General features: G+C 35.5%; 10 non-coding genes across 10 annotated transcripts; all 10 read left to right on the top strand.

Moving 5' to 3' along the window:
• The first annotated feature begins 1,586 nt into the window (after positions 1-1,586).
• TRNAR-UCU (transfer RNA arginine (anticodon UCU)) lies at positions 1,587-1,672 on the top strand. Its single transcript is given in 2 exon segments — positions 1,587-1,623; positions 1,637-1,672. It is a non-coding gene; the product is annotated as a tRNA-Arg (tRNA).
• Positions 1,673-3,408: 1,736 nt separating this feature from the next.
• TRNAR-UCU (transfer RNA arginine (anticodon UCU)) lies at positions 3,409-3,494 on the top strand. Its single transcript is given in 2 exon segments — positions 3,409-3,445; positions 3,459-3,494. It is a non-coding gene; the product is annotated as a tRNA-Arg (tRNA).
• A 1,736-nt stretch (positions 3,495-5,230) lies between these two features.
• TRNAR-UCU (transfer RNA arginine (anticodon UCU)) lies at positions 5,231-5,316 on the top strand. The gene is given in 2 exon segments: positions 5,231-5,267; positions 5,281-5,316. It is a non-coding gene; the product is annotated as a tRNA-Arg (tRNA).
• A 1,736-nt stretch (positions 5,317-7,052) lies between these two features.
• TRNAR-UCU (transfer RNA arginine (anticodon UCU)) lies at positions 7,053-7,138 on the top strand. Its single transcript is given in 2 exon segments — positions 7,053-7,089; positions 7,103-7,138. It is a non-coding gene; the product is annotated as a tRNA-Arg (tRNA).
• Positions 7,139-8,874: 1,736 nt separating this feature from the next.
• TRNAR-UCU (transfer RNA arginine (anticodon UCU)) lies at positions 8,875-8,960 on the top strand. The gene is given in 2 exon segments: positions 8,875-8,911; positions 8,925-8,960. It is a non-coding gene; the product is annotated as a tRNA-Arg (tRNA).
• Positions 8,961-10,696: 1,736 nt separating this feature from the next.
• Positions 10,697-10,782, top strand: TRNAR-UCU (transfer RNA arginine (anticodon UCU)). Its single transcript is given in 2 exon segments — positions 10,697-10,733; positions 10,747-10,782. It is a non-coding gene; the product is annotated as a tRNA-Arg (tRNA).
• Positions 10,783-12,518: 1,736 nt separating this feature from the next.
• On the top strand, positions 12,519-12,604 carry TRNAR-UCU (transfer RNA arginine (anticodon UCU)). The gene is given in 2 exon segments: positions 12,519-12,555; positions 12,569-12,604. It is a non-coding gene; the product is annotated as a tRNA-Arg (tRNA).
• Positions 12,605-14,341: 1,737 nt separating this feature from the next.
• TRNAR-UCU (transfer RNA arginine (anticodon UCU)) lies at positions 14,342-14,427 on the top strand. The gene is given in 2 exon segments: positions 14,342-14,378; positions 14,392-14,427. It is a non-coding gene; the product is annotated as a tRNA-Arg (tRNA).
• Positions 14,428-16,163: 1,736 nt separating this feature from the next.
• On the top strand, positions 16,164-16,249 carry TRNAR-UCU (transfer RNA arginine (anticodon UCU)). Its single transcript is given in 2 exon segments — positions 16,164-16,200; positions 16,214-16,249. It is a non-coding gene; the product is annotated as a tRNA-Arg (tRNA).
• A 1,736-nt stretch (positions 16,250-17,985) lies between these two features.
• TRNAR-UCU (transfer RNA arginine (anticodon UCU)) lies at positions 17,986-18,071 on the top strand. Its single transcript is given in 2 exon segments — positions 17,986-18,022; positions 18,036-18,071. It is a non-coding gene; the product is annotated as a tRNA-Arg (tRNA).
• The last annotated feature ends 426 nt before the right edge of the window (positions 18,072-18,497 follow it).

Below are 18,497 nucleotides of genomic sequence, written 5' to 3'. Positions count from 1 at the left end.
GACTAATAGGACAACTTAATTTTGTTGACTTTTAATATGACTCTTTTTGCATCCAGTTTAGAAATTCTTGATTTATGAATGTTACCAGTACCTGAAAGAGAAATGACATGAACTCTTTAATGCTGAGGTTTATTTTCTGATGTCTCTATCAGAGCGAACTAGCTGAGGTTATGGTTTAGAATTGCTGAACTTACAAATTGGAAGTCACATTTAGATTTTAGCTCAACAAACAACGTAGAGGGAGCAGCTACTAACGGCTCAATGTTCCAAAGGATAGCAGATAGGGCACAGTTTGTTATTGCCTATTTTTGGTCTAGTGTTTGATATTCTGTTAGCTGTTTTCAGTAGTCCCAGATTCCTTTTTCAACTTGAGCCTTTTTAAAAGTCTTTTTTGTATGTGTTTGTCTGATATTTCTTTATGATCTCTATTGTGGGTTGGATTTGGGGTTTCTAGATACTTTTGGCTGATTTGTCAACTATAACTTAAAAAAAATGCTAAATTTGGGCAAGCATACTCCAGTCCATCCGTAGAGTGATTATATGTGTGCATGACTTTTTGGCATAAATATTGTGCCATTACACAAAACGTGGACTTTTTTTTGCTAAAAAGTTGCCAAAAAGGTCAAAGATAAGAACAGAGTGAAAACAGCTGCCTTGTCCTCATGAACACTTTCTCCTGAGCTGACGAGATCACTGAAATCATGTAAGCAGGTCATTTTTTGAAGAGCTGAAATTCAGTGGAAATTAGATTTTGCGATTAGGTTAATTTTCATGGCAAGAAATGAGTTTGCACATTTTGGCAATTAATTTGATCTTTATTCATTATAATCTAGAGTTTACACAAATTACCACTAAAAAATCTGAAGCAGTAAACTTTGTGAAAACCAAATTTTGTATCAGTCTGAAAACTTTTGGCCATTAGAAGTACAGTCCTAGGTATACTTAGAAAAACTGCAAAAGGAAACAATGAGGAAAGGAAAAACGTCTAGAGAAAAGTATAGGTGCCTGCTGAAATCAGGATATATAGCAGGAGCACTTCAGAAAATTTCCCAGCATTTATTTGGACTAAAACACATGTTATCTGATAATCTTCTCAAATGGCTAAATAATTTCTTTTTTATTGACGCCTATCCTTCCCAATCCAGTAGTTCATTAGCATACAAGAACACTTATGTTCCAAACCATTTTTCTTGGCTTAAGTTCCAGAGGGCCAGTGGCTACTGTATTGAAGTTGTAGAAAGAAATAAAGATCAAAACTTGAGAGTTAGAAACCAACAAAAGCTACTCCTTTCTTGGTATTGCATACATTTCCATGCCACACTTTAGCAATAGGGAACTCTGTTAGTAATTTAAAATGAACTGCTAGCATGTAAGACTAAAAAACGCATGTAGTGAGTATTAATATGAAATAGATCTTTCTTTTTTACAGCATATGTATTTTCTTGCTGGCCAGTTTTACTTTCACATATAAGAAGACTAAGGCAAAGTTTCAAAGCGAACAGGAATCTTACTGTTGTCCGGTCACCATCAGGAAAAAATGGATTGTCTAGACATGGCAGAACACCCACCATAATCAGGAGACTTGTGGCTCTGTGGTGCAATGGATAGCGCATTGGACTTCTAGCCAATTGATGTGATTCAAAGGTTGTGGGTTCAAGTCCCACCAGAGTCATATTTTGTTGTTCGCGTGATATTACTACTTTGTCTCAGTTGATGTTAGAAAAATGAAAAAAAAAAAGAAAAATATCAGATCTGGGCTTCATATCAAAGTTCAGAGCATTGTTCTAGGACTAAAATTTCACTAGGGCCTACTTGCTGCTGAAGACTAATAGGACAACTTCATTTTGTTGACTTTTAAAATGACTTTTTTTGCATCCAGTTTAGAAATTCTTGATTTATGAATGTTACCAGTACCTGAAAGACAAATGACATGAACTCTTTAATGCTGAGGTTTATTTTCTGATGTCTCTATCAGAGCGAACTAGCTGAGGTTATGGTTTAGAATTGCTGAACTTACAAAATGGAAGTCACATTTAGATTTTAGCTCAACAAACAACGTAGAGGGAGCAGCTACTAACGGCTCAATGTTCCAAAGGATAGCAGATAGGGCACAGTTTGTTATTGCCTATTTTTGGTCTAGTGTTTGATATTCTGTTAGCTGTTTTCAGTAGTCCCAGATTCTTTTTTCAACTTGAGCCTTTTTAAAAGTCTTTTTTGTATGTGTTTGCCTGATATTTCTTTATGATCTCTATTGTGGGTTGGATTTGGGGTTTCTAGATATTTTTGGCTGATTTGTCAACTATAACTTAAAAAAAATGCTAAATTTGGGCAAGCATACTCCAGTCCATCCGTAGAGTGATTATATGTGTGCATGACTTTTTGGCATAAATATTGTGCCATTACGCAAAACGTGGACTTTTTTTTGCTAAAAAGTTGCCAAAAAGGTCAAAGATAAGAACAGAGTGAAAACAGCTGCCTTGTCCTCATGAACACTTTCTCCTGAGCTGACGAGATCACTGAAATCATGTAAGCAGGTCATTTTTTGAAGAGCTGAAATTCAGTGGAAGTTAGATTTTGCGATTAGGTTAATTTTCATGGCAAGAAATGAGTTTGCACATTTTGGCAATTCATTTGATCTTTATTCATTATAATCTAGAGTTTACACAAATTACCACTAAAAAAGCTGAAGCAGTAAACTTTGTGAAAACCAAATTTTGTATCAGTCTGAAAACTTTTGGCCATTAGAAGTACAGTCCTAGGTATACTTAGAAAAACTGCAAAAGGAAACAATGAGGAAAGGAAAAACGTCTAGAGAAAAGTATAGGTGCCTGCTGAAATCAGGATATATAGCAGGAGCACTTCAGAAAATTTCCCAGCATTTATTTGGACTAAAACACATGTTATCTGATAATCTTCTCAAATGGCTAAATAATTTCTTTTTTATTGACGCCTATCCTTCCCAATCCAGTAGTTCATTAGCATACAAGAACACTTATGTTCCAAACCATTTTTCTTGGCTTAAGTTCCAGAGGGCCAGTGGCTACTGTATTGAAGTTGTAGAAAGTAATAAAGATCAAAACTTGAGAGTTAAAACCAACAAAACCTACTCCTTTCTTGGAATTGCATACATTTCCATGCCACACTTTAGCAACAGGGAACTCTGTTAGTACTTTAAAATGAACTGCTAGCATGTAAGACTAAAAAACGCATGTAGTGAGTATTAATATGAAATAGATCTTTCTTTTTTACAGCATATGCATTTTCTTGCTGTCCAGTTTTACTTTTACATATAAGAAGACTAAGGCAAAGTTTCAAAGAGAACAGGAATCTTACTGCTATCCAGTCACCATCAGGAAAAAATGGATTGTCTAGACATGGCAGAACACCCACCTTAATCAGGAGACTTGTGGCTCTGTGGCGCAATGGATAGCGCATTGGACTTCTAGCCAATTGATGTGATTCAAAGGTTGTGGGTTCAAGTCCCACCTGAGTCATTTTTTGTTGTTCACGTGATATTACTACTTTGTCTCAGTTGATGTTAGAAAAATGAAAAAAAAAAAGAAAAATATCAGATCTGGGCTTCATATCAAAGTTCAGAGCATTGTTCTAGGACTAAAACTTCACTAGGGCCTACTTGCTGCTGAAGACTAATAGGACAACTTCATTTTGTTGACTTTTAAAATGACTTTTTTTGCATCCAGTTTAGAAATTCTTGATTTATGAATGTTACCAGTACCTGAAAGAGAAATGACATGAACTCTTTAATGCTGAGGTTTATTTTCTGATGTCTCTATCAGAGCGAACTAGCTGAGGTTATGGTTTAGAATTGCTGAACTTACAAATTGGAAGTCACATTTAGATTTTAGCTCAACAAACAACGTAGAGGGAGCAGCTACTAACGGCTCAATGTTCCAAAGGATAGCAGATAGGGCACAGTTTGTTATTGCCTATTTTTGGTCTAGTGTTTGATATTCTGTTAGCTGTTTTCAGTAGTCCCAGATTCCTTTTTCAACTTGAGCCTTTTTAAAAGTCTTTTTTGTATGTGTTTGCCTGATATTTCTTTATGATCTCTATTGTGGGTTGGATTTGGGGTTTCTAGATATTTTTGGCTGATTTGTCAACTATAACTTAAAAAAAATGCTAAATTTGGGCAAGCATACTCCAGTCCATCCGTAGAGTGATTATATGTGTGCATGACTTTTTGGCATAAATATTGTGCCATTACGCAAAACGTGGACTTTTTTTTGCTAAAAAGTTGCCAAAAAGGTCAAAGATAAGAACAGAGTGAAAACAGCTGCCTTGTCCTCATGAACACTTTCTCCTGAGCTGACGAGATCACTGAAATCATGTAAGCAGGTCATTTTTTGAAGAGCTGAAATTCAGTGGAAATTAGATTTTGCGATTAGGTTAATTTTCATGGCAAGAAATGAGTTTGCACATTTTGGCAATTAATTTGATCTTTATTCATTATAATCTAGAGTTTACACAAATTACCACTAAAAAAGCTGAAGCAGTAAACTTTGTGAAAACCAAATTTTGTATCAGTCTGAAAACTTTTGGCCATTAGAAGTACAGTCCTAGGTATACTTAGAAAAACTGCAAAAGGAAACAATGAGGAAAGGAAAAACGTCTAGAGAAAAGTATAGGTGCCTGCTGAAATCAGGATATATAGCAGGAGCACTTCAGAAAATTTCCCAGCATTTATTTGGACTAAAACACATGTTATCTGATAATCTTCTCAAATGGCTAAATAATTTCTTTTTTATTGACGCCTATCCTTCCCAATCCAGTAGTTCATTAGCATACAAGAACACTTATGTTGCAAACCATTTTTCTTGGCTTAAGTTCCAGAGGGCCAGTGGCTACTGTATTGAAGTTGTAGAAAGTAATAAAGATCAAAACTTGAGAGTTAAAACCAACAAAACCTACTCCTTTCTTGGAATTGCATACATTTCCATGCCACACTTTAGCAACAGGGAACTCTGTTAGTACTTTAAAATGAACTGCTAGCATGTAAGACTAAAAAACGCATGTAGTGAGTATTAATATGAAATAGATCTTTCTTTTTTACAGCATATGCATTTTCTTGCTGTCCAGTTTTACTTTTACTAATAAGAAGACTAAGGCAAAGTTTCAAAGAGAACAGGAATCTTACTGCTATCCAGTCACCATCAGGAAAAAATGGATTGTCTAGACATGGCAGAACACCCACCTTAATCAGGAGACTTGTGGCTCTGTGGCGCAATGGATAGCGCATTGGACTTCTAGCAAATTGATGTGATTCAAAGGTTGTGGGTTCGAGTCCCACCAGAGTCATATTTTATTGTTCGCGTGATATTACTACTTTGTCTCAGTTGATGTTAGAAAAATTTTAAAAAAAAAGAAAAATATCAGATCTGGGCTTCATATCAAAGTTCAGAGCATTGTTCTAGGACTAAAACTTCACTAGGGGCTACTTGCTGATGAAGACTAATAGGACAACCTAATTTCGTTGACTTTTAATATGACTCTTTTTGCATCCAGTTTAGAAATTCTTGATTTATGAATGTTACCAGTACCTGAAAGAGAAATGACATGAACTCTTTAATGCTGAGGTTTATTTTCTGATGTCTCTATCAGAGCGAACTAGCTGAGGTTATGGTTTAGAATTGCTGAACTTACAAATTGGAAGTCACATTTAGATTTTAGCTCAACAAACAACGTAGAGGGAGCAGCTACTAACGGCTCAATGTTCCAAAGGATAGCAGATAGGGCACAGTTTGTTATTGCCTATTTTTGGTCTAGTGTTTGATATTCTGTTAGCTGTTTTCAGTAGTCCCAGATTCCTTTTTCAACTTGAGCCTTTTTAAAAGTCTTTTTTGTATGTGTTTGCCTGATATTTCTTTATGATCTCTATTGTGGGTTGGATTTGGGGTTTCTAGATATTTTTGGCTGATTTGTCAACTATAACTTAAAAAAAATGCTAAATTTGGGCAAGCATACTCCAGTCCATCCGTAGAGTGATTATATGTGTGCATGACTTTTTGGCATAAATATTGTGCCATTACGCAAAACGTGGACTTTTTTTTGCTAAAAAGTTGCCAAAAAGGTCAAAGATAAGAACAGAGTGAAAACAGCTGCCTTGTCCTCATGAACACTTTCTCCTGAGCTGACGAGATCACTGAAATCATGTAAGCAGGTCATTTTTTGAAGAGCTGAAATTCAGTGGAAATTAGATTTTGCGATTAGGTTAATTTTCATGGCAAGAAATGAGTTTGCACATTTTGGCAATTAATTTGATCTTTATTCATTATAATCTAGAGTTTACACAAATTACCACTAAAAAAGCTGAAGCAGTAAACTTTGTGAAAACCAAATTTTGTATCAGTCTGAAAACTTTTGGCCATTAGAAGTACAGTCCTAGGTATACTTAGAAAAACTGCAAAAGGAAACAATGAGGAAAGGAAAAACGTCTAGAGAAAAGTATAGGTGCCTGCTGAAATCAGGATATATAGCAGGAGAACTTCAGAAAATTTCTCAGCATTTATTTGGACTAAAACACATGTTATCTGATAATCTTCTCAAATGGCTAAATAATTTCTTTTTTATTGACGCCTATCCTTCCCAATCCAGTAGGTCATTAGCATACAAGAACACTTATGTTCCAAACCATTTTTCTTGGCTTAAGTTCCAGAGGGCCAGTGGCTACTGTATTGAAGTTGTAGAAAGTAATAAAGATCAAAACTTGAGAGTTAAAACCAACAAAACCTACTCCTTTCTTGGAATTGCATACATTTCCATGCCACACTTTAGCAACAGGGAACTCTGTTAGTACTTTAAAATGAACTGCTAGCATGTAAGACTAAAAAACGCATGTAGTGAGTATTAATATGAAATAGATCTTTCTTTTTTACAGCATATGCATTTTCTTGCTGTCCAGTTTTACTTTTACTAATAAGAAGACTAAGGCAAAGTTTCAAAGAGAACAGGAATCTTACTGCTATCCAGTCACCATCAGGAAAAAATGGATTGTCTAGACATGGCAGAACACCCACCTTAATCAGGAGACTTGTGGCTCTGTGGCGCAATGGATAGCGCATTGGACTTCTAGCAAATTGATGTGATTCAAAGGTTGTGGGTTCGAGTCCCACCAGAGTCATATTTTATTGTTCGCGTGATATTACTACTTTGTCTCAGTTGATGTTAGAAAAATTAAAAAAAAAAAGAAAAATATCAGATCTGGGCTTCATATCAAAGTTCAGAGCATTGTTCTAGGACTAAAACTTCACTAGGGCCTACTTGCTGCTGAAGACTAATAGGACAACTTAATTTTGTTGACTTTTAATATGACTCTTTTTGCATCCAGTTTAGAAATTCTTGATTTATGAATGTTACCAGTATCTGAAAGAGAAATGACATGAACTCTTTAATGCTGAGGTTTATTTTCTGATGTCTCTATCAGAGCGAACTAGCTGAGGTTATGGTTTAGAATTGCTGAACTTACAAATTGGAAGTCACATTTAGATTTTAGCTCAACAAACAACGTAGAGGGAGCAGCTACTAACGGCTCAATGTTCCAAAGGATAGCAGATAGGGCACAGTTTGTTATTGCCTATTTTTGGTCTAGTGTTTGATATTCTGTTAGCTGTTTTCAGTAGTCCCAGATTCTTTTTTCAACTTGAGCCTTTTTAAAAGTCTTTTTTGTATGTGTTTGCCTGATATTTCTTTATGATCTCTATTGTGGGTTGGATTTGGGGTTTCTAGATATTTTTGGCTGATTTGTCAACTATAACTTAAAAAAAATGCTAAATTTGGGCAAGCATACTCCAGTCCATCCGTAGAGTGATTATATGTGTGCATGACTTTTTGGCATAAATATTGTGCCATTACGCAAAACGTGGACTTTTTTTTGCTAAAAAGTTGCCAAAAAGGTCAAAGATAAGAACAGAGTGAAAACAGCTGCCTTGTCCTCATGAACACTTTCTCCTGAGCTGACGAGATCACTGAAATCATGTAAGCAGGTCATTTTTTGAAGAGCTGAAATTCAGTGGAAGTTAGATTTTGCGATTAGGTTAATTTTCATGGCAAGAAATGAGTTTGCACATTTTGGCAATTCATTTGATCTTTATTCATTATAATCTAGAGTTTACACAAATTACCACTAAAAAAGCTGAAGCAGTAAACTTTGTGAAAACCAAATTTTGTATCAGTCTGAAAACTTTTGGCCATTAGAAGTACAGTCCTAGGTATACTTAGAAAAACTGCAAAAGGAAACAATGAGGAAAGGAAAAACGTCTAGAGAAAAGTATAGGTGCCTGCTGAAATCAGGATATATAGCAGGAGCACTTCAGAAAATTTCCCAGCATTTATTTGGACTAAAACACATGTTATCTGATAATCTTCTCAAATGGCTAAATAATTTCTTTTTTATTGACGCCTATCCTTCCCAATCCAGTAGTTCATTAGCATACAAGAACACTTATGTTGCAAACCATTTTTCTTGGCTTAAGTTCCAGAGGGCCAGTGGCTACTGTATTGAAGTTGTAGAAAGTAATAAAGATCAAAACTTGAGAGTTAAAACCAACAAAACCTACTCCTTTCTTGGAATTGCATACATTTCCATGCCACACTTTAGCAACAGGGAACTCTGTTAGTACTTTAAAATGAACTGCTAGCATGTAAGACTAAAAAACGCATGTAGTGAGTATTAATATGAAATAGATCTTTCTTTTTTACAGCATATGCATTTTCTTGCTGTCCAGTTTTACTTTTACTAATAAGAAGACTAAGGCAAAGTTTCAAAGAGAACAGGAATCTTACTGCTATCCAGTCACCATCAGGAAAAAATGGATTGTCTAGACATGGCAGAACACCCACCTTAATCAGGAGACTTGTGGCTCTGTGGCGCAATGGATAGCGCATTGGACTTCTAGCAAATTGATGTGATTCAAAGGTTGTGGGTTCGAGTCCCACCAGAGTCATATTTTATTGTTCGCGTGATATTACTACTTTGTCTCAGTTGATGTTAGAAAAATTAAAAAAAAAAAGAAAAATATCAGATCTGGGCTTCATATCAAAGTTCAGAGCATTGTTCTAGGACTAAAACTTCACTAGGGGCTACTTGCTGATGAAGACTAATAGGACAACCTAATTTTGTTGACTTTTAATATGACTCTTTTTGCATCCAGTTTAGAAATTCTTGATTTATGAATGTTACCAGTACCTGAAAGAGAAATGACATGAACTCTTTAATGCTGAGGTTTATTTTCTGATGTCTCTATCAGAGCGAACTAGCTGAGGTTATGGTTTAGAATTGCTGAACTTACAAATTGGAAGTCACATTTAGATTTTAGCTCAACAAACAACGTAGAGGGAGCAGCTACTAACGGCTCAATGTTCCAAAGGATAGCAGATAGGGCACAGTTTGTTATTGCCTATTTTTGGTCTAGTGTTTGATATTCTGTTAGCTGTTTTCAGTAGTCCCAGATTCTTTTTTCAACTTGAGCCTTTTTAAAAGTCTTTTTTGTATGTGTTTGCCTGATATTTCTTTATGATCTCTATTGTGGGTTGGATTTGGGGTTTCTAGATATTTTTGGCTGATTTGTCAACTATAACTTAAAAAAAATGCTAAATTTGGGCAAGCATACTCCAGTCCATCCGTAGAGTGATTATATGTGTGCATGACTTTTTGGCATAAATATTGTGCCATTACGCAAAACGTGGACTTTTTTTTGCTAAAAAGTTGCCAAAAAGGTCAAAGATAAGAACAGAGTGAAAACAGCTGCCTTGTCCTCATGAACACTTTCTCCTGAGCTGACGAGATCACTGAAATCATGTAAGCAGGTCATTTTTTGAAGAGCTGAAATTCAGTGGAAGTTAGATTTTGCGATTAGGTTAATTTTCATGGCAAGAAATGAGTTTGCACATTTTGGCAATTCATTTGATCTTTATTCATTATAATCTAGAGTTTACACAAATTACCACTAAAAAAGCTGAAGCAGTAAACTTTGTGAAAACCAAATTTTGTATCAGTCTGAAAACTTTTGGCCATTAGAAGTACAGTCCTAGGTATACTTAGAAAAACTGCAAAAGGAAACAATGAGGAAAGGAAAAACGTCTAGAGAAAAGTATAGGTGCCTGCTGAAATCAGGATATATAGCAGGAGCACTTCAGAAAATTTCCCAGCATTTATTTGGACTAAAACACATGTTATCTGATAATCTTCTCAAATGGCTAAATAATTTCTTTTTTATTGACGCCTATCCTTCCCAATCCAGTAGTTCATTAGCATACAAGAACACTTATGTTGCAAACCATTTTTCTTGGCTTAAGTTCCAGAGGGCCAGTGGCTACTGTATTGAAGTTGTAGAAAGTAATAAAGATCAAAACTTGAGAGTTAAAACCAACAAAACCTACTCCTTTCTTGGAATTGCATACATTTCCATGCCACACTTTAGCAACAGGGAACTCTGTTAGTACTTTAAAATGAACTGCTAGCATGTAAGATTAAAAAACGCATGTAGTGAGTATTAATATGAAATAGATCTTTCTTTTTTACAGCATATGCATTTTCTTGCTGTCCAGTTTTACTTTTACTAATAAGAAGACTAAGGCAAAGTTTCAAAGAGAACAGGAATCTTACTGCTATCCAGTCACCATCAGGAAAAAATGGATTGTCTAGACATGGCAGAACACCCACCTTAATCAGGAGACTTGTGGCTCTGTGGCGCAATGGATAGCGCATTGGACTTCTAGCAAATTGATGTGATTCAAAGGTTGTGGGTTCGAGTCCCACCAGAGTCATATTTTATTGTTCGCGTGATATTACTACTTTGTCTCAGTTGATGTTAGAAAAATGAAAAAAAAAAAGAAAAATATCAGATCTGGGCTTCATATCAAAGTTCAGAGCATTGTTCTAGGACTAAAACTTCACTAGGGCCTACTTGCTGCTGAAGACTAATAGGACAACTTAATTTTGTTGACTTTTAATATGACTCTTTTTTCATCCAGTTTAGAAATTCTTGATTTATGAATGTTACCAGTACCTGAAAGAGAAATGACATGAACTCTTTAATGCTGAGGTTTATTTTCTGATGTCTCTATCAGAGCGAACTAGCTGAGGTTATGGTTTAGAATTGCTGAACTTACAAATTGGAAGTCACATTTAGATTTTAGCTCAACAAACAACGTAGAGGGAGCAGCTACTAACGGCTCAATGTTCCAAAAGATAGCAGATAGGGCACAGTTTGTTATTGCCTATTTTTGGTCTAGTGTTTGATATTCTGTTAGCTGTTTTCAGTAGTCCCAGATTCCTTTTTCAACTTGAGCCTTTTTAAAAGTCTTTTTTGTATGTGTTTGCCTGATATTTCTTTATGATCTCTATTGTGGGTTGGATTTGGGGTTTCTAGATATTTTTGGCTGATTTGTCAACTATAACTTAAAAAAAATGCTAAATTTGGGCAAGCATACTCCAGTCCATCCGTAGAGTGATTATATGTGTGCATGACTTTTTGGCATAAATATTGTGCCATTACGCAAAACGTGGACTTTTTTTTGCTAAAAAGTTGCCAAAAAGGTCAAAGATAAGAACAGAGTGAAAACAGCTGCCTTGTCCTCATGAACACTTTCTCCTGAGCTGACGAGATCACTGAAATCATGTAAGCAGGTCATTTTTTGAAGAGCTGAAATTCAGTGGAAGTTAGATTTTGCGATTAGGTTAATTTTCATGGCAAGAAATGAGTTTGCACATTTTGGCAATTCATTTGATCTTTATTCATTATAATCTAGAGTTTACACAAATTACCACTAAAAAAGCTGAAGCAGTAAACTTTGTGAAAACCAAATTTTGTATCAGTCTGAAAACTTTTGGCCATTAGAAGTACAGTCCTAGGTATACTTAGAAAAACTGCAAAAGGAAACAATGAGGAAAGGAAAAACGTCTAGAGAAAAGTATAGGTGCCTGCTGAAATCAGGATATATAGCAGGAGCACTTCAGAAAATTTCCCAGCATTTATTTGGACTAAAACACATGTTATCTGATAATCTTCTCAAATGGCTAAATAATTTCTTTTTTATTGACGCCTATCCTTCCCAATCCAGTAGTTCATTAGCATACAAGAACACTTATGTTGCAAACCATTTTTATTGGCTTAAGTTCCAGAGGGCCAGTGGCTACTGTATTGAAGTTGTAGAAAGTAATAAAGATCAAAACTTGAGAGTTAAAACCAACAAAACCTACTCCTTTCTTGGAATTGCATACATTTCCATGCCACACTTTAGCAACAGGGAACTCTGTTAGTACTTTAAAATGAACTGCTTGCATGTAAGACTAAAAAACGCATGTAGTGAGTATTAATATGAAATAGATCTTTCTTTTTTACAGCATATGTATTTTCTTGCTGGCCAGTTTTACTTTCACATATAAGAAGACTAAGGCAAAGTTTCAAAGCGAACAGGAATCTTACTGTTGTCCGGTCACCATCAGGAAAAAATGGATTGTCTAGACATGGCAGAACACCCACCTTAATCAGGAGACTTGTGGCTCTGTGGCGCAATGGATAGCGCATTGGACTTCTAGCCAATTGATGTGATTCAAAGGTTGTGGGTTCGAGTCCCACCAGAGTCATATTTTGTTGTTCGCGTGATATTACTACTTTGTCTCAGTTGATGTTAGAAAAATGAAAAAAAAAAAAGAAAAATATCAGATCTGGGCTTCATATCAAAGTTCAGAGCATTGTTCTAGGACTAAAACTTCACTAGGGCCTACTTGCTGCTTAAGACTAATAGGACAACTTAATTTTGTTGACTTTTAATATGACTCTTTTTGCATCCAGTTTAGAAATTCTTGATTTATGAATGTTACCAGTACCTGAAAGAGAAATGACATGAACTCTTTAATGCTGAGGTTTATTTTCTGATGTCTCTATCAGAGCGAACTAGCTGAGGTTATGGTTTAGAATTGCTGAACTTACAAATTGGAAGTCACATTTAGATTTTAGCTCAACAAACAACGTAGAGGGAGCAGCTACTAACGGCTCAATGTTCCAAAGGATAGCAGATAGGGCACAGTTTGTTATTGCCTATTTTTGGTCTAGTGTTTGATATTCTGTTAGCTGTTTTCAGTAGTGCCAGATTCCTTTTTCAACTTGAGCCTTTTTAAAAGTCTTTTTTGTATGTGTTTGCCTGATATTTCTTTATGATCTCTATTGTGGGTTGGATTTGGGGTTTCTAGATATTTTTGGCTGATTTGTCAACTATAACTTAAAAAAAATGCTAAATTTGGGCAAGCATACTCCAGTCCATCCGTAGAGTGATTATATGTGTGCATGACTTTTTGGCATAAATATTGTGCCATTACGCAAAACGTGGACTTTTTTTTGCTAAAAAGTTGCCAAAAAGGTCAAAGATAAGAACAGAGTGAAAACAGCTGCCTTGTCCTCATGAACACTTTCTCCTGAGCTGACGAGATCACTGAAATCATGTAAGCAGGTCATTTTTTGAAGAGCTGAAATTCAGTGGAAATTAGATTTTGCGATTAGGTTAATTTTCATGGCAAGAAATGAGTTTGCACATTTTGGCAATTAATTTGATCTTTATTCATTATAATCTAGAGTTTACACAAATTACCACTAAAAAAGCTGAAGCAGTAAACTTTGTGAAAACCAAATTTTGTATCAGTCTGAAAACTTTTGGCCATTAGAAGTACAGTCCTAGGTATACTTAGAAAAACTGCAAAAGGAAACAATGAGGAAAGGAAAAACGTCTAGAGAAAAGTATAGGTGCCTGCTGAAATCAGGATATATAGCAGGAGCACTTCAGAAAATTTCCCAGCATTTATTTGGACTAAAACACATGTTATCTGATAATCTTCTCAAATGGCTAAATAATTTCTTTTTTATTGACGCCTATCCTTCCCAATCCAGTAGTTCATTAGCATACAAGAACACTTATGTTCCAAACCATTTTTCTTGGCTTAAGTTCCAGAGGGCCAGTGGCTACTGTATTGAAGTTGTAGAAAGTAATAAAGATCAAAACTTGAGAGTTAAAACCAACAAAACCTACTCCTTTCTTGGAATTGCATACATTTCCATGCCACACTTTAGCAACAGGGAACTCTGTTAGTACTTTAAAATGAACTGCTAGCATGTAAGACTAAAAAACGCATGTAGTGAGTATTAATATGAAATAGATCTTTCTTTTTTACAGCATATGCATTTTCTTGCTGTCCAGTTTTACTTTTACTAATAAGAAGACTAAGGCAAAGTTTCAAAGAGAACAGGAATCTTACTGCTATCCAGTCACCATCAGGAAAAAATGGATTGTCTAGACATGGCAGAACACCCACCTTAATCAGGAGACTTGTGGCTCTGTGGCGCAATGGATAGCGCATTGGACTTCTAGCAAATTGATGTGATTCAAAGGTTGTGGGTTCGAGTCCCACCAGAGTCATATTTTATTGTTCGCGTGATATTACTACTTTGTCTCAGTTGATGTTAGAAAAATGAAAAAAAAAAAGAAAAATATCAGATCTGGGCTTCATATCAAAGTTCAGAGCATTGTTCTAGGACTAAAACTTCACTAGGGCCTACTTGCTGCTGAAGACTAATAGGACAACTTAATTTTGTTGACTTTTAATATGACTCTTTTTGCATCCAGTTTAGAAATTCTTGATTTATGAATGTTACCAGTACCTGAAAGAGAAATGACATGAACTCTTTAATGCTGAGGTTTATTTTCTGATGTCTCTATCAGAGCGAACTAGCTGAGGTTATGGTTTAGAATTGCTGAACTTACAAATTGGAAGTCACATTTAGATTTTAGCTCAACAAACAACGTAGAGGGAGCAGCTACTAACGGCTCAATGTTCCAAAGGATAGCAGATAGGGCACAGTTTGTTATTGCCTATTTTTGGTCTAGTGTTTGATATTCTGTTAGCTGTTTTCAGTAGTGCCAGATTCCTTTTTCAACTTGAGCCTTTTTAAAAGTCTTTTTTGTATGTGTTTGCCTGATATTTCTTTATGATCTCTATTGTGGGTTGGATTTGGGGTTTCTAGATATTTTTGGCTGATTTGTCAACTATAACTTAAAAAAAATGCTAAATTTGGGCAAGCATACTCCAGTCCATCCGTAGAGTGATTATATGTGTGCATGACTTTTTGGCATAAATATTGTGCCATTACGCAAAACGTGGACTTTTTTTTGCTAAAAAGTTGCCAAAAAGGTCAAAGATAAGAACAGAGTGAAAACAGCTGCCTTGTCCTCATGAACACTTTCTCCTGAGCTGACGAGATCACTGAAATCATGTAAGCAGGTCATTTTTTGAAGAGCTGAAATTCAGTGGAAATTAGATTTTGCGATTAGGTTAATTTTCATGGCAAGAAATGAGTTTGCACATGTTGGCAATTAATTTGCTCTTTATTCATTATAATCTAGAGTTTACACAAATTACCACTAAAAAAGCTGAAGCAGTAAACTTTGTGAAAACCAAATTTTGTATCAGTCTGAAAACTTTTGGCCATTAGAAGTACAGTCCTAGGTATACTTAGAAAAACTGCAAAAGGAAACAATGAGGAAAGGAAAAACATCTGGAGAAAAGTATAGGTGCCTGCTGAAATCAGGATATATAGCAGGAGCACTTCAGAAAATTTCCCAGCATTTATTTGGACTAAAACACATGTTATCTGATAATCTTCTCAAATGGCTAAATAATTTCTTTTTTATTGACGCCTCTCCTTCCCAATCCAGTAGTTCATTAGCATACAAGAACACTTATGTTCCAAACCATTTTTCTTGGCTTAAGTTCCAGAGGGCCAGTGGCTACTGTATTGAAGTTGTAGAAAGTAATAAAGATCAAAACTTGAGAGTTAAAACCAACAAAACCTACTCCTTTCTTGGAATTGCATACATTTCCATGCCACACTTTAGCAACAGGGAACTCTGTTAGTACTTTAAAATGAACTGCTAGCATGTAAGACTAAAAAACGCATGTAGTGAGTATTAATATGAAATAGATCTTTCTTTTTTACAGCATATGCATTTTCTTGCTGTCCAGTTTTACTTTTACTAATAAGAAGACTAAGGCAAAGTTTCAAAGAGAACAGGAATCTTACTGCTATCCAGTCACCATCAGGAAAAAATGGATTGTCTAGACATGGCAGAACACCCACCTTAATCAGGAGACTTGTGGCTCTGTGGCGCAATGGATAGCACATTGGACTTCTAGCAAATTGATGTGATTCAAAGGTTGTGGGTTCAAGTCCCACCAGAGTCATATTTTATTGTTCGCGTGATATTACTACTTTGTCTCAGTTGATGTTAGAAAAATGAAAAAAAAAAAGAAAAATATCAGATCTGGGCTTCATATCAAAGTTCAGAGCATTGTTCTAGGACTAAAACTTCACTAGGGCCTACTTGCTGCTGAAGACTAATAGGACAACTTAATTTTGTTGACTTTTAATATGACTCTTTTTGCATCCAGTTTAGAAATTCTTGATTTATGAATGTTACCAGTACCTGAAAGAGAAATGACATGAACTCTTTAATGCTGAGGTTTATTTTCTGATGTCTCTATCAGAGCGAACTAGCTGAGGTTATGGTTTAGAATTGCTGAACTTACAAATTGGAAGTCACGTTTAGATTTTAGCTCAACAAACAACGTAGAGGGAGCAGCTACTAACGGCTCAATGTTCCAAAGGATAGCAGATAGGGCACAGTTTGTTATTGCCTATTTTTGGTCTAGTGTTTGATATTCTGTTAGCTGTTTTCAGTAGTGCCAGATTCCTTTTTCAACTTGAGCCTTTTTAAAAGTCTTTTTTGTATGTGTTTGCCTGATATTTCTTTATGATCTCTATTGTGGGTTGGATTTGGGGTTTCTAGATATTTTTGGCTGATTTGTCAACTATAACTTAAAAAAAATGCTAAATTTGGGCAAGCATACTCCAGTCCATCCGTAGAGTGATTATATGTGTGCATGACTTTTTGGCATAAATATTGTGCCATTACGCAAAACGTGGACTTTTTTTTGCTAAAAAGTTGCCAAAAAGGTCAAAGATAAGAACAGAGTGAAAACAGCTGCCTTGTCCTCATGAACACTTTCTCCTGAGCTGACGAGATCACTGAAATCATGTAAGCAGGTCATTTTTTGAAGAGCTGAAATTCAGTGGAAATTAGATTTTGCGATTAGGTTAATTTTCATGGCAAGAAATGAGTTTGCACATGTTGGCAATTAATTTGCTCTTTATTCATTATAATCTAGAGTTTACACAAATTACCACTAAAAAAGCTGAAGCAGTAAACTTTGTGAAAACCAAATTTTGTATCAGTCTGAAAACTTTTGGCCATTAGAAGTACAGTCCTAGGTATACTTAGAAAAACTGCAAAAGGAAACAATGAGGAAAGGAAAAACATCTGGAGAAAAGTATAGGTGCCTGCTGAAATCAGGATATATAGCAGGAGCACTTCAGAAAATTTCCCAGCATTTATTTGGACTAAAACACATGTTATCTGATAATCTTCTCAAATGGCTAAATAATTTCTTTTTTATTGACGCCTCTCCTTCCCAATCCAGTAGTTCATTAGCATACAAGAACACTTATGTTCCAAACCATTTTTCTTGGCTTAAGTTCCAGAGGGCCAGTGGCTACTGTATTGAAGTTGTAGAAAGTAATAAAGATCAAAACTTGAGAGTTAAAACCAACAAAACCTACTCCTTTCTTGGAATTGCATACATTTCCATGCCACACTTTAGCAACAGGGAACTCTGTTAGTACTTTAAAATGAACTGCTAGCATGTAAGACTAAAAAACGCATGTAGTGAGTATTAATATGAAATAGATCTTTCTTTTTTACAGCATATGCATTTTCTTGCTGTCCAGTTTTACTTTTACTAATAAGAAGACTAAGGCAAAGTTTCAAAGAGAACAGGAATCTTACTGCTATCCAGTCACCATCAGGAAAAAATGGATTGTCTAGACATGGCAGAACACCCACCTTAATCAGGAGACTTGTGGCTCTGTGGCGCAATGGATAGCACATTGGACTTCTAGCAAATTGATGTGATTCAAAGGTTGTGGGTTCAAGTCCCACCAGAGTCATATTTTATTGTTCGCGTGATATTACTACTTTGTCTCAGTTGATGTTAGAAAAATGAAAAAAAAAAAGAAAAATATCAGATCTGGGCTTCATATCAAAGTTCAGAGCATTGTTCTAGGACTAAAACTTCACTAGGGCCTACTTGCTGCTGAAGACTAATAGGACAACTTAATTTTGTTGACTTTTAATATGACTCTTTTTGCATCCAGTTTAGAAATTCTTGATTTATGAATGTTACCAGTACCTGAAAGAGAAATGACATGAACTCTTTAATGCTGAGGTTTATTTTCTGATGTCTCTATCAGAGCGAACTAGCTGAGGTTATGGTTTAGAATTGCTGAACTTACAAATTGGAAGTCACGTTTAGATTTTAGCTCAACAAACAACGTAGAGGGAGCAGCTACTAACGGCTCAATGTTCCAAAGGAT

The sequence above is a fragment of the Phyllobates terribilis genome, unplaced genomic scaffold (genome assembly GCF_046119375.1).
Source record: "Phyllobates terribilis strain yellow unplaced genomic scaffold, ASM4611937v1 Scaffold_1__5_contigs__length_1240528914, whole genome shotgun sequence".
In the NCBI taxonomy this organism is placed as follows: domain Eukaryota; kingdom Metazoa; phylum Chordata; class Amphibia; order Anura; family Dendrobatidae; genus Phyllobates; species Phyllobates terribilis.
Note: the sequence above shows the minus strand (reverse complement) of the source record. Positions and strands in the feature narration are given on the sequence as shown.